The 15,223-nt window shown below is 43.4% G+C and overlaps 1 protein-coding gene across 2 annotated transcripts in view; it reads left to right on the top strand.

Moving 5' to 3' along the window:
• Positions 1-15,223, top strand: part of PPP2R2B (protein phosphatase 2 regulatory subunit Bbeta) — a 419,321-nt gene that overhangs the window by 201,248 nt on the left and 202,850 nt on the right. The window lies entirely within an intron of this gene.

Genomic DNA, 15,223 nt, shown 5'->3' with positions numbered 1-15,223 from the left:
AGAGCACCAAGCTCAAGGCATTGGGCACATTGGCCTTCTGTCAGAATCCACTGGGCCCAGACCCTGCCTGTCATTAGTATAGCCTGGAGTATTAGTATAGTCCTGAGGCCCACTCCAGCCCTACTGTGTGAGAATCGCTGGGGAACGTATCTTGGGCAGCTGTTATTTTTTTAAGCGCCCTAGATGATCCCAGTGAAGCCTAGCATTTGGGAAGGACTCTTGTCTTCCATTCCACACACAGGCCTCGCAGAAATTATGTCCGGTCAAGTCGCTGAAGAACCAGCAAAACTGTAACTTGCTCTGCCTCTCATGGGTATGAACTGGGCTGCTTCAGATGGTGTTTTTGGAAGTTACAATGATGAATTGATGCTTTTAAAATTGATATCAAAATAAAAGTATTATTATGAAATGGCTGGTGGAAACATTTGACTGTTGATGAAAGAGATAAAACCAAGCCTAGCAGAGAGGTGCACAGAGAGCCTTCTGTATAGGCCATGTGAACAGTGAGCACCTTGGGGAGTAAGTTTGGGGATGGGGGCATATTTTTATTTTACACATCTTAATATGTTTAAAACATTTTTTACAGTAAGCAAATATTACTCTGGTGCTTACAAACCCTAGCGACCGTTAAGCAGCAACAAAAGACCTTTCCAAATTGTAATCTGTGATCCAGTTAAAAAGAGGAAAGAAAGCCCTCTGTCCTCAGTTTTGTTGATGAGGCTATCCTGAGAGCACCTGTCAGAGGCTGTCCAGGTCAGATGGTGAAATAAAAAATGTCTTTGGCTTTCTGGTTGATGACATTGGGAATGTTTACCTTGAGAAAGAGGACATTTGTATAGTAAGTACCTTAAATGTCATTCTGATTGAGTTTTAGGATTACTCACAGCTGGGAGGAGGAGTCAGAATGAAAGATCTTAACAGTCTAGATTGATGGGCCCAACCTAATAATAACATGAATTGTATGGGGATCAATGCCAATATCTTCCCTGAAGTCTCACAGAGCCACCTGCACGCACACAGGGAGGGGAGTAGCCCTTAAGAACAGCTCATCAAAACAAGCCTCTAGGGTCGTAGTTAACATTAAGAGTGAGTCAAAAGAATGATGTGGCTTCCAAGAAAAGGGATATAATGTTTGGCTGCATTAACAGAAATCTAGTGTCTGGTTTGATTCTTAACCAGTGGTATGCATCAAAATCACCTGAGAGTCTTTTTCCAAATATGCTCAGCAATTCCCCCTCCCCCCTCCCCCCACATCTGACAATTCCAAGCTGGAGGAGGTGGGGTAGGGACTAAACACAGGGATTTTAGAAACTTTCCCCTCATTGAGGACTCATTTTTAAAACTTGACCTGGATCAAAGGAGGGGCCATCTCAGACTCTTTCATGTTAAATTATCTGCAATCTGAAGTTTTAAATTTCTGAAAACCACATTTAAAAAAATAATTTGTTTTTATTTCTGATTATAGAAGTAATTTTTGGACAATATTTTCATTCCAATTTGCCATCTTATGCAGATTAGTTTTAAATAGTATAAATAAAAATAGGATCATGATGTATACAACGTTTTGTAATGTGACTTATTCTAATATGAACTTAGGTCTGTGCTCTTCAGCATGATTTTTAATAGATGCATAAACCATCTATGTTAGGAAATGTATCAAAAATTACCAGTTTCCTATTGTATATTGGATCTTTGCCAAAATTTCCCACTATTGTTAATAACACGTACATACTTGTGGTACTCCACTTCGAAGAGGAAACAGTGGAATGGACAGAATGGTGGGAGTTTCCTAATCTTGACATAAGGAGCAGCTGAAAGAACTTTAATCCGGTGAAGATTTAGTGGGGTTAGAGGGGGTGGTAAATATCTTTAAATATTTGCAGGAAAATCAAACAGAAAAGGAATTCAATTTGTTTTTGCCAGCCTCAAAGGGACAATTGGGTAAAAACTGCAAGGAAGTAGCTTTCAGGGGAAGGTAATAAATTTTCAAATAATTGAGTTTTGAAGGTCTTGCCTGCCCATCCTTGGGGATGCTGGAAGTTAGCAATATAAAAGGAAGTAATTGACGACATTCAAATTTCTAACTGAGGTGATGAAGGGGGAGGGAATGTAAAATGGAGTCACAAACTCCAGTGGCCCAAGCAGCAACTCAGCTGTAAATGGGTTTGTTCTGCTAATGAACTCTTCTAAAAACAATTAGAATTCAAATGCCTCGAGGTAGCACATTCACTCCCCAATTAGCCACAACCCACACCCCTCCTTATTTATGTTATGTGCCTGCGCTCCTGAAGGCATTTGAGATCACCACTCTTAGTAGTTGATATTTAAATCCTTTGCCGGTGTGAATTTCTTTCAGATGTTTATTGAGCACCTTTGTGTGCTGAGTGTTGTGAGAGATGCTCTAGATGACGGTGAACTTGACTGCATCTCTGCCCACAAGAAGTCTGCAGTGAGAGCGTGCAGGAGGGTAGTGGTGTTCCCTGACTTGATTGGAGGAGGAATACAGGGTTTCAACTCCAGAAGGTCTAATTAGGACTAGTTGTTGCTACTAACAGCGAGGTATGCGTTGACTACTGAGAAGAGCTTTCCTAACCAAGCTCTCAAGGGATAGGGACCTTCCTGGAGGCACTGCCCTTCCCCCTGCACCCCCAGCAGACTAGTGCAGGCAGAGCCAGATGGCACATTGGCTGGGGGTGCTCTGGAGGAGATGCTGGCTCTTCAGGAGAAATAGTATAAATGGATCGTCCTTGGATTCCATGTAGAGAAGAACATACAAAGGAAGCAAGCAGCATTTGGGAAACTTGGTAAATTAGAAAGCTAAGATCATCAAAAACAAAGGGGGACCGAATCGGGCTCCCTGCTCGGCGGGAAGCCTGCTTCTCCCTCTCCCACTCCCTCTGCTTGTGCTCCCTCTCTCGCTGTGTCTCTCTCTGTCAAATAAATAAATAAAATCTTAAAAAAAAAAAGGGGGGGGGGAAGGGCCAGAGGAATGTCAAGTTCTTTTTAGCTGTCTCCTGTTGGTATATATTTCAAAAGGGGGATGTTTTACCTCCATTTTGTTGCCCATAATCTTTTAAAAGAAAGTATTTATTGAATACATCTTTAATATTAGACACTGTGCTAAGTGCTTTTTGTTCCTTCATCCTCCTAATGCTCTCCATTTTGTAGATGAGGAGCCAGAGGTTGAGAGAGTCCTTGCTTAGCAAGTGCTGGAGCCCAGGGCTTTAACCACCACAATCTGCTGTCCTCTTCCTGCCTTCTCCTGGTTGTGATGTTCTCTCCACTTCTGTCCCATCTAAACTCCTAAGATCTTGCCAAGACTTTTCCCAAATGCTCTCTCCATTTCTCTCCTCACTTAATCCTGGATTCTGCTCTTCTTGCCATCTGTCAAGGCACCCTTTGTCCCACGATTTATTCTTGCTGCTCCTTAAGCAAGGCCCCTTGTCTTTTGATTAGTCACTATTTGGGAGCCAAATATGTTCAGGCCACAGATTTTCTAATAACCAGAGTAGCAACAGAGCAGAGCGTGGAAAATGGAAGGTTTTGATTTGGAATTAGGAAGTGGAGTTTTAGAAGGAAGTGCTTTGCTGATGCTAAGAAGTTTAAAAAATTGGGGCGCCTGGGTGGCTCAGTCGAGCATCTGCCTTCAGCTTAGGTCATGATCCCAGTGCCCTGGGATCAAGCCCCAGGACAGGCTCCCTGCTCAGAGGGGAGTCTGCTTCTTCCTCTCCCTCTGCCCCTCCTCCTGCTTGTGCTCACATGTACTTGCTCTCTCAAATAAATAAATAAAATATTTTTTAAAAGTTTAAAAAAATTGTCTTCCCATGTGGCCTATTTCAACTCACTAAGGATTCGGGCAGCTGCTAGCACTCATTTGGATTTGTCCCCACTGAACACACTAATGTCAAGTGAGAGCCATGCTTAAAAGAGCATCTTGTTTCGGGAATGACATACTCCTAGGTACAAAGCTACAGAAACTAGTCTTGAAGTTGCTTCTGAGGTTGAGTATGACATAACATTCATCTAATTCATCTAATTTAATTAAATTAAATTCATCTAATTTAACACCAAAATTCTTTTAAAGATTTTATTTGTTTTAGAGATAGAGAGAGCAAGGAGCATGAGTAGAGGTAGGAACAGAGGGAGAGGGACAAGCAGAGTCCACACTGAGCATGAGCCCGATGAGGGGCTTGCTCTCATGACCCTGAGATCACGATCTGAGCCAAAATGAAGAGTCAGACGGATACTCAACCGACTGAGCCACCCAAGCGCCCCTAACCCCAAAATTCATGATGTAGAGTTTGAGTTGGTATGTGGGCTCTGTGTGTGTGTAAAGGGAGGGTTTTGTTGTTGTTGTTGTTTTTAGAATAATAAAAAGGTTAAGATGCTTCCTATACACGAGACACTGTTCCTTCTCTATACTATTTGTTAAACATATACACCAACACACACAGCCATATACTAGAGTTGATATAATGCTCAGAAGAGCCCCATGAAATTAGTGCTATTATCCTCATTAGTTCAATTCAGAGAAGATGACTAACCCAAACATAAATAGCTAAATATTAGAACCAAGTCTCCTTAGGTCTGCTGGACTCCAGAATCTTTAGCTCTGGGACATGCTAACAGAGAATGATGTTATGTTAATGAGCTAACAAATGGGCACCATCCATATATATATAGTTTTTATACCTTTCATGCCCCTTCATGTATATTTGGATGTTTTTGTTCACCCCATGAGGTCAGAGAGCCAGGTTTTGATTTTCTTTGTTTGGAGCGACAAGAACACTAAGGTCCAGAGAGGTAATGAGACCCTCTACACATCACAGAACTAACTAGTTAGTACTAAAAGCCTAAACTTAACCCAGATCTCCTAAGTCCCAGTTCCCCTCAGCATGCTGATGGGAACACTAATCCAGACTCCTGATTCCTTGGGTGACTCATCAAATTGGATGAGTCTTCCTCTCAACTTCACCAGTGACTAGGAATTCATTTAGTAAATGTTCACTGAATTACCACTGAATAGTTTCAGGAATTGTGCCAGGCCTTAGCAGGACAATGATGGACCTCGCGGGTATGTCCTGCATTCACAGAGCTTACAGTCTAGTGGGGAAATCAAACAGATCACTCACTGCTGTAAAGTTTGCTGTCCGTTAAGGGAACAAGGGCTGGAGAATGGAAGTCCCGTCTAAGATTTGGGGCAGTGTTAGCTAGGTGGAGGTAGAGGTAGGGGACAGAGGTTTCCATACAGAAGGAGTATTTTGAGCAAAGAATTGAGCCAAGGACAATACTTGATATAGACCAACACAGAGATAGGAGCTGTGAGCATTTGAAGCCAGGAACTGAGAAATGTTGGGGGAAGAAATGAAGTCAAAGGGAAAGGTGCACGTGAGGTTTGCAGACCAGCCAAATGTTCAAAAACTGGCTTCAGTGTTCATAAGCTGTGTGATGTTGGGCAAGTTCCTTGATCTCTCTGAGTTTTCCCACTTGTGAATGGAGATGTTAACGTAAACTTTTGCAAGGTTAATCATCAGGCTTGCAAATAATAAATACAAAGCATCCAACACAGTGCTGGTAAAAGGTACCACTGCCCACCAGCTGCTCACACCTAAACTTGGGAGTCATCTTCCAGACTTTTCCCATGCCACACAATAGGATGGCTATAGGTCCTTTCCGTACTCCCCCCAAATACCTTGCAAATTCTACCATTTCTCTCTGTCCCCAGACTATAGAATGGTGTAAGTCCAAACCGCCTTCCTCTCCCACCTGGACTGGAACACTTAGTGTTCTTGTCGCTCCAAACAAAATCAAAACCTGGCCCTTACCCAGTCTCTGTCCTCCTGCTCTCTGCCCCACCCCTGACCCCCAAACCATTCTTCACACCTCAGCTACAGTGATCTTTTTAAAACCAAAAACACATGTCATCCTGATGCTTCACATCTTCTGGTTACTTCCCCTTGTTCTTAGTAGAAAATCTAAACTCCTTGCTTATTAGGCTGACCCTGCAGTATCTGGCCCCCGTCCACCTCGTGGCCTGAACTCCCTGTCCTTGGTCACAAGCTCTGCCCACACTGGCTACCTGCTTCATCCTTCAGGTTTTAGCTGAGAGGCCACCTTCTCTGAGAGGGTCTTCTCGGACCACTTTGTCTAAATAAAATCTCCCCTGTTAATTTCTACCATAGCACTTTCTTTACTTCCCAGCCATGATTAAAATTTGTCTTATACATTTATTTGGGTACTTACTAGATTGTCTCACTCCTTCACTAAGTTGGGAATTCTGTGAGAGTCTGAACTGTTCTGTTAGGGGCCTGATGGATCATAGAATGTGTCTGGCACAAAATAGGCATATGGTAAACATTTGCTAAATTACTAGAGAAATGAAAGCAGGGATCTCAATAAATAATAGCTATTCTTGTTTATGAATACCTGTCAGAGAAACTGTTCTGGTTGTGAGCATTTGATAAGGGTTTCTGTCCCCATTATTTGCCTCAATTTCCAAAATACATAGAGTGACAGCCCAGTACAAGGTTTTGTGTGTGGTAGAGAAAGGGAAGGTCATTCTGTGTCAGTAGGATCACTGGAGAGAACTGACCACAAAAGCCCCTGACATTGGATCCATATAAGACACAATTTCTGGGCAAATCCTTGGTATATTTTTCTCTGAGACTCAGGGACCCAGGGACATCCATCACTGGAGAAGTAGGTGCTCATACATACTCTTGTGTTAGCAGCTGGCATTTCTGCCTCGAGGATTTTACATTTACAAGGTAATAATAAAAGTGGTATTAGAAACGTGCAGATGGTCTGTCCAATAGAGAGAAATGTTGATTGCAAATTCCAGCATGGAAGTGGGATGGACTAGAAGTGTTACTGGGTAATTTAAGGCCCCATAGCGGATGTCTCTGGAGATGCCTTGGCCAGTCAGGTCTATTTTATTTCAGGGAGGAAATAAAACTCTGCCTGAGTGGACTCTTTCCCCCCTGATAGAAATGAGTAGCTGTCACAATGAATCCTAAAGGCCAAGGCTGCAAGGCTGGCAATGCTCACCAAAGCCTCACTTCTCCTTTGTGGATGTGGTCTTGGAACTTGAAATCAGGGTCAAATTCTAGGGTTCTCATCTTGTTGGATATACAAGGTCTTTCAGTTCTTCCCCAGAGAGCTTTGTACCCCTTAGGGGAGGCGTGCTGAGATGACTTTTCTGAGTGTGCATTTAAGAGTGTACAGCCCTGCGAAGTAGTAAAATAAGGGACAAGGCCAATGATAGAGCAATAATTTTCAGCCATTTGATTTTCTAAAACAATGCTATCCAATAAAACTGGCTGTGATGGGGGTGCCTGGGTGGCTCAGTTGTTAAGCATCTGCCTTCAGCTCAGGTCATGGTCCCAGGGTCCTGGGATCGAGCCCCGCATCAGGCTCCCTGCTCGGCGGGAAGCCTGCTTTTCCCTCTCCCACTCCTCTTGCTTGTGTTCCCTCTCTCGCTGTCTCTCTCTCTGTCAAATAAATAAATGAAATCTTTAAAAAAAAAAAAAACTGGCTGTGATGATTGAAATATTCTCTATCTGTATTGTCCAACATGGTAGCCACTAAGTACATGTGACTACTAAGCACTTTTTTTTTAAAGATTTATTTCTTGGGACGCCTGGGTGGCTCAGTCATTAAGAGTCTGCCTTGGGCTCAGGTCGTGACCCCAGGGTCCTGGGATCAAGCCCCGCATCGGGCTCCCTGCTCAGCTGGAAGCCTACTTCTCCCTCTCCCACTCTCCCTGCTTGTGTTCTTGCTGTCACTCTCTCTCTCTCTATCAAATAAATAAATAAAATCTTTTAAAAAAAATAAAGATTTATTTCTTCATTAGAGAGTAAAAGCATGTGTGAGAGCAGGTGGAGGGGGCAGAGGGAGAGGGAGAATCTCAAGCAGACTCCCCACTGAGCACAGAGCCCAACACATGGCTCAGTCTCATGACCCCAAGATCATGACTTGAGTCGAAATCAAGAGTCAAATGCTCAACTGACTGAGCCGCTCAGGTGTCCCGACTACTAAGCACTTGAAATATTCCTAGTGCAATGAGGAACTGAATTTTTAGTTTAATTTAAATCTGAATAGCCATATGTGGCTCTTGGTTACCACATTAGATGGCACAGCTGTAAAATACTGTATGATTGGAGGAAGAGTATCAAGAATGGTGTGCAAGATACAGGGGTAGAATGGGAATACTTAGGAGAAGGTGCCTTGGGAGTTTTAACCAAGTAGTTGGGGAGGACATGTCCCATAGTGGTTACACGTGCATACTCTGGTGTGAGATGTGGGTTCAAATCTCAGTTCAGCCAAATTCCTGCTGTGTGATCTTGGGCAAGTTACTTCTCCAAGATTCACATTTCTTATCAGTAGAATGAAGATAAAAATAGGACCTACTTCCTAGGGCTGCCTTATGTTTTAAATAACATACTTTACAAATACTGTATGAACATCCTTAATACTATAGGACTCAGCAAATTTGGTATAGTATCTTTTAATATGACACACATCTGGATAGCAGTGTTGATGAGCTTTGTGATCAGAGAGGTAGAGGATCAACAGAGAGAGCTGACCAGACTCCTTTTGATGAAGCAGAAGTGAATTTATAAACAACAAACACTAGCATGCCTCCTCAGCTACAAATAGCAAGTTTTGCGGTCTCATGAAATGGATGTTCTGTGAAACTGCACAGCTCTGGACCATTTATGATGGAGTGATAGAATGATAAAGCTGGAAGGGATTTGAAGACCAGTGATCCCCACGCTTTTGTGTGCAAACAGCTCACTGGGTGTCTTGTGAAATGCAGGTCCTGATGCTGTGGATCTGGGTGGCGCTTGAGTCGCCGCATCCCTCCAGGCCCCCAGGGCCTCGCTGGCCAAGGGTCCACACACAGGATGTCGAGGTTGTCGAGCACCTGGAGTCTAGGGCAGAAGACCAATACCCTTTCTTTCTGAAGAGGACTTGGAGACCCAGAGGGGGAGGCTTCGGGTCATGGGAGCACTGGAAGTAGAACCAAGGCTGAAACGAGCATCCTGTGCTTCCTGCACCAGTGTCTCATGACCTTGTGCACTTGCCCGGGCGGCTGCTGTCTCTCGCATTATTACGTGGCACTGAGCACTTCGTAAAACGTCCTTTTCCATTTGCCAGCCAGGGATAACAAAGGGGGAAGAGAACTCCTCTTGCCCACACTATTCCTGTAAGCAACTGCTCATGAAGCCGGAGCTAACACTCAGATGTGCTGATTCTGATCTCCTGGTTCCTTCCATGAAATTCCAGGGCACCTGGGTCCCTCCCTCGCTTCTCCATCTTGAGGAAGCTCCAGGCCAGGTATGTCTTTGCAGGGATTTAGGGGCCAGTCTGCATTTAGGATCCCGCTCAGAAAAAAAAAAAAAAAAAAAAAAGCAAGTGAAAAGAGTCCGGTGTCTCTTCTTTCTCTTTTCTATGTCACAAACACAGGATTCTAGAGCATTTATTACAAGCTGAGCAGTAGCAGTGTGCTTAAGACCTGTGCATAAGCCATTTCCTGGAGTGCTATGTTTTATTCCTAGAGAGCCTGAAAATGAGTGGCAGCCCCAGCTGGGGAAGGTGGAAATAGCAAACTCTCAGAGAAGAGGAAAAGTTTCCTTGGTCGACATGAACTGCGTGGTTTCTTAAAACAACTTGATGAGGACGGATTAAAATTTAGGACAGTTAACGGTCCCTGTTACCGGCTCTGGGTGACCCTGGATAAAGGGCTGTGTGTGCGCACGTACGTACACATATGTGGGAGTGTGTATGTGTGCACATGTGTAACCCAGGCACACACCTGTATTTACCTCCTTTCTTTCCCATATGTTCAGTGGTCCACTCAGTTCATATTATCATTTCTCTCCTTTACCGAACGCTTTGTCAAGACCAGTGAAATGACAGCTGCAAACCTCCCAGAGAATTGAGAAAGAGTTGGCTTCTCCGCCCACCCTCCCCCTTGTTATCTCTTTATCTGCTTCAGTGGCCACCATTAGGGTCAGGCAAGTTTTCTGGGTCTTTGCCCTCATGTGATTGGGATCCTAAGAGATAAATGTCAAGAAGTAGGAATTCAGGATGCGTCGAGTTGCTGAAAATTAAATGAATTTGTGGCCTCCGACGATCAGGTCTAGGTCACAGATGAGCCGCTCATTTTGGGGTCCCAGCGTAGAGGAGCTGGCAAACACAGCTTTTCCCTGGAGCTGCATCTGTATGTATAATCTGTTTGTTGGTATGCTTCGTGAGCCAGTAAGGTAGGCTTTAAATGAAAAACCACTTTCCAGGACGCCTGGGTGGCTCAGTTGGTTAAGCGACTGCCTTCAGCTCAGGTCATGATCCTGGAGTCCCGGGATCGAGTCCCGCATCAGGCTCCCTGCTCTGCAGGGAGTCTGCTTCTCCCTCTGACCCTCCCCCCTCTCATGCTCGCTCTCTCTGTCTCATTCTCTCTCTCAAATAAATAAATATCTTTAAATAAAATTAAAAAAAAAAACCACTTTCCAACCACTGCATTTTTCTCCTGAGGTATAGTTTGTACTCTAGGCATATATGGCTTACCGAATTCCACAGCTGTCACTGAGTTCCTTCCACAGGTTAATAGCAATACAGCACTGACTGAGTCGGAGGGCTCTGGCTAGTACAAAAATTTCATCTTCTGCCCAAATAGCTTCTTAAGTAAATGGGGAAGATCTTTCTGCTTTGAATTTGCAAAACCATTGATTTTTGTTGCAATTAGAGAAAGAAAAGCTACAACAGGCAAGATTTTTTTCCCCCACTTTCAAACACAGCATTTAAGGATCCCAGCTGTTTTATTGGGCTTCTCCAGTTCCAAGAGTAGGGGGGCAAGTGTTCCTTGAGTCAGCACGCCGTCACTGCTGGGTAAAGAAAAGAATCCGTCTGTGGTCTCTGGGAAGGTGTGCAGATGACTCTGCTCACATGATTTGGGGTCCCCAAATGGTTTCCCAGTCTTCAACCTTCCATGTCAGAAGAGCCATAGATATTTCTGAGTGCAGTTTGACCTGCATTCTATTGACCTAATCATTTGGCTAATCGCTGCCTGCAATTAAATCCTTCTCAATGCAATAAAGTTAATCTCTTCTCGGCACATAAAATCTGACCCCCACAGCTTGCGAGAGAATTGCTCTTGTTTATGCTATCATCTTGGGATCCAACAGCCTTTTATCTGAGGGCTGAAGCAACTCTTGGAGCTTGAGAGGTCACACCCTCCTGGAATGAGAGTGTTACAATGCTTTGCTTCCCTCCCAAATGCAAAGCCCCCACCAGGTTGCCTTGTCTCTATTCAGGCTCATTTCTTCTCTGTTGCCCAGCACAGAGTGTGAACCACTGAACATGACGCTTTTCTTCAAGCACGTTGCTTTGGTTTGTTGTCAAGGTCATTAGCACACTTGACAATTATTCAGTCAGTCCCTTTTTGTTCCAACTTGAAGAGATTAGTGTCCGGTTCATCAATAATCTCAAAAGGTCCGCAGGCTCAGCCATATTTGCAGCTCAGACTGAGGCGCTTCTCATTGCTCCTAAGCAGAAACAACATTCAAAGACTCATTCATTCACTTGGCAAATACTTACTGGCAAGTCGAGGTGTTTCCAGTGGAACTGAGAAGGTAGTTGGTTGAAAAGGCAGTGGGTCAAGAGTCGAAGGAGAAGGTAGGCACCAGAACCATGAACTCCATGCCCAGATGGGCCTGGGCTCCAGTTCCTGTGCACCAGCTGTGCATCATGATACCTGGGACAAGTTCATGATCTTGACTAAGCCTCAATTTCCTCATGATTAAGAAGAGAGAAAAATAGTATGTTTCTACTATTCCACTATTTCATTGGGAGGATACAATAGAAACTATCTTAAGATGCCTAAAATAATGCCTGGCACATGGTAAGTGCTCCATAAGTATTAGCTATGATTATCACTTTATTTCATCCTTACAGCAACTGTGTGAGGTGGTTCCTACTTTCCCCCCCACTTTGCAGATGGGAAAACTGAGTCAAAATAATTTGCCAAAGATCACATAGTTTATAAGTGGCAGGCTTAGACACAGGCGGGCCTAACACTGACATTCACATTCTTCATCGTTATGCCAGGCTGACTGGGCTAAGATTTCCTTATATTTTTAGGAGCCACATACATCGCTGGGTTTTGAGAAGCCTAATTTGCTAGATTTGTTAATGGTTCAAATTAAGCCACATGACTTAGCTAGAATATAACATTTTTCAAACGTTCATGCTGTTGTGGTTTTTTCCTCCCAATATCCAGTGAGTATTTCTCTTCACATAGAGAGTTTTTATTAAATGCCTAATTACAAGTGGTTGGATTCTCACTTAGAACAGTTCTCACTTCTGAATTTAAATGTAATGTGTTGAAATATTAATGACCTTTATCTTTAAAAGTGTCTAAATTGTACTAAAGTTAACAAATGTGGCTGATAATACCCAGCACTATCTTGGAGCATTCTCCCACACAAGGCATTTGCTTGGTCTTGCGTCATTCTAATGGTGGGTTTTATACAGCACTGACAAATACACAATGTAGGAAAATTTTGCATCACAAATTGCCTGGGGATTTAGTCTCCCTGTACATGCTTTAAAGTGTTCTAATTCAGGCTAAGTAATAATAGCTGTAAAGCATTTAGAAGGATCGACAGTGCCAGGCATGGGTTCTGTAGAGTAAACATGTTTCTGAGGGAGAAGCAGGATTTAGATCATATGGGAGGAGCAGCCCATCAGCTAAGTTCATTCCTATTTTCTCTGTGTATCCTACCTTCTGTGGCATGAACTTTATTCATGGCTTTGGCTTTAGCTCCTTGATTATCTTACTAATCTTGATAGTGAAGATAGAAGTAAAATTTATCTGAGTCTTGATTCTAATAGCCACGTTGGACTCCTTACAATTCCCCAGAAGTCCTTTGGGTTCAAAAGACCTGCATAGCTGGTGCTGGCTTCTGAGCCTTGGGGTATAACATGAAGGTTTGGTCTCCTTTTTTCTGAGTGTGCCCTTTGCTGAAAGACCTTGATACATTCTTGTCCCACCCCCACCATGACTTGGAATGTCCAAGATGAGGACAACTGTTACCAACATGTGGACAAAACCCTACTTAGAGGAAATCCCATGTCTCATCTGGCTAAATTGGACCATATGTTCAGGTCCCAAAGCTTGGGATTTTTCAGAGCGAGTTCAAATGTGCCTATTTGCATCACCTGGGGATATTGAAATTCCAAGCATAAGTTCATTTTCACATAATTCATTATCCTCCCTTGGATTTGGTACTTACTGTGAACTTTGGCAACAGATGGAATGAGATGATGTTCCAGGAGTACTTACTAATTCTTTTGTGCTCACAAATACCCACAAATAGTGGTAATTTGCACTCAGATAAAACTTCCAGGGCCAGGCAGTGCCCTCAGGTACTCATTTGCCACCCCCTGTGGAGTTCTTGGGTAGAATTTAATTATCCAACAAATTTGGGTGTAGCTCTGCCAGATGTTGGGTACTGACCCAGACATTTCAAATGGAAGGAAGGATCTGATGCATTCCAGAGAAACAGAGGGGGAATAGTCTTGGGAGCTGGGACTCTGGATGGGAGAAAAAGGGGCACGAAACAGGGGACTTGGAATTTGTGGTGAGTTCCTCAGAGCCAGTTATTACTCCTGAAGCCCCAGGAACCACTGGGCATTTGTCAGGGTCATTCAGGAAATTCCTGTCTAGGACACCCCCTGACTTCTGTTAAACACCAAGGACCTCAAGAGATAAGAACCAGTTGAGGAACCAGCTTTTGTTGGTCCACAATAAAAACAAAATGACCGAGTTAACGTGAATGATGAACATACACAGCTGCTCCTCCCTCTGGTTCCAGCACGGTTAAGTGGGGCCACTTGGAAATGAACTGGTCCTTGAATTTGGGCTTGTCTACAGAGAAGTTATTGCAATTATAACTTGTTATTAATGAAATATAGTCCAAGCATTATGGTCATAGCTAGGATTGATGAAATGTGGATTCTGTATCAGGCACTGTGCTAAGCACCTATATATTCCTTTCCTTCTCATAACAACCACATCAATTATAGTAGTCCCATTTTATGGATGAGCGAATAAAACTCAGTCTTACTCCATAACTGCCTACAGTGCTGCCCCTAACACAAGGTAGAGGCGGGCAGCCTGATCTCACAGCCTTTGCCCTTCCCCACCATCCTCAGGGCTGAACTGGACTTACTGATGGTGACCTCTCCATCTAAAGGAATTTGGTCTGTTCCCATCTCCACTCAGAGGGTTCAGAGAAGGGCCCTATTCTGTGCCCTGTGTCATCCCCGCCTTGTCCCACCACAGCTGGTTGGACCGGAGGGAAAAGACTTGACAAAAAGGCAGCCAGTCAGTAGACTGGCTTATGACCTCTGATGTGGCCTAGTACCCACCACCACCACCAACCCCCCCACCCAAAGAAAAAAAAACAGAGTCAGCTAAGACTATCAGGTTCCTTCTTTTGGGAATTTAGACTAAAAAAAATACCACCAAGGTATTTAGCTTTGAGAGCTTAGGATGAAATGAAGCCATGAGGTCAAGTCAGGCTGTGAAGTAATTAGGCAGCAGTGAATATGAATAAGCACACAGGTGCATTTGGTAGAGAAAGCCTCAGAGAACACACAAGAGCAAAGGGAGGGGTCATGAGAAATGGAAAAAGTAGCCAGTGGCCCGCAATGTTTTTCTGGTTCCAGTCCACGGGGATCCTGTTAATATATAACATGAGAGTGAAGTGGGATAATTTATGTAAATCACCAGTAGATGCCTGATGCATAGTAAAGTGATCGATACAAGTCAGCACTGTTACGATGTTTGTTATTATTGGAATTTTAATGTGATTTGCCTTTTATTTGGAAGATAAGAAAAAATCCTCTCATTCCCAGTTTACTAAGGTACATACAGCTAGGTAGATGAAAAGACATATTCTTTCTTTTATCCTTGAATTGGATTCCTTAATTGTTATAATTTATAATTCAAATTTCATCTTATGATTATCTTAGTTTTCTTTCGGATCGATTCCACACCCACTAATGAACTATCATGTTAGAGCAATGGGGAGCTATTCCCATAATCTGTTTTCCTCCAATCCCCCTTCAGATGCTAATGAGAAGTACCATGGAGACATCAGCCATTAGTATACATGGGCTGGTATAAATCATGGACTATGGATCATTGAGCATCTTT

Source organism: Mirounga angustirostris, unplaced genomic scaffold (assembly GCF_029215605.1).
Source record: "Mirounga angustirostris isolate CCGP_5_RB_7025 unplaced genomic scaffold, mMirAng1.0.hap1 SCAF_7, whole genome shotgun sequence".
NCBI classification, from domain to species: Eukaryota; Metazoa; Chordata; class Mammalia; order Carnivora; family Phocidae; genus Mirounga; species Mirounga angustirostris.
This window is presented reverse-complemented; position numbering and strand designations above follow the sequence as displayed.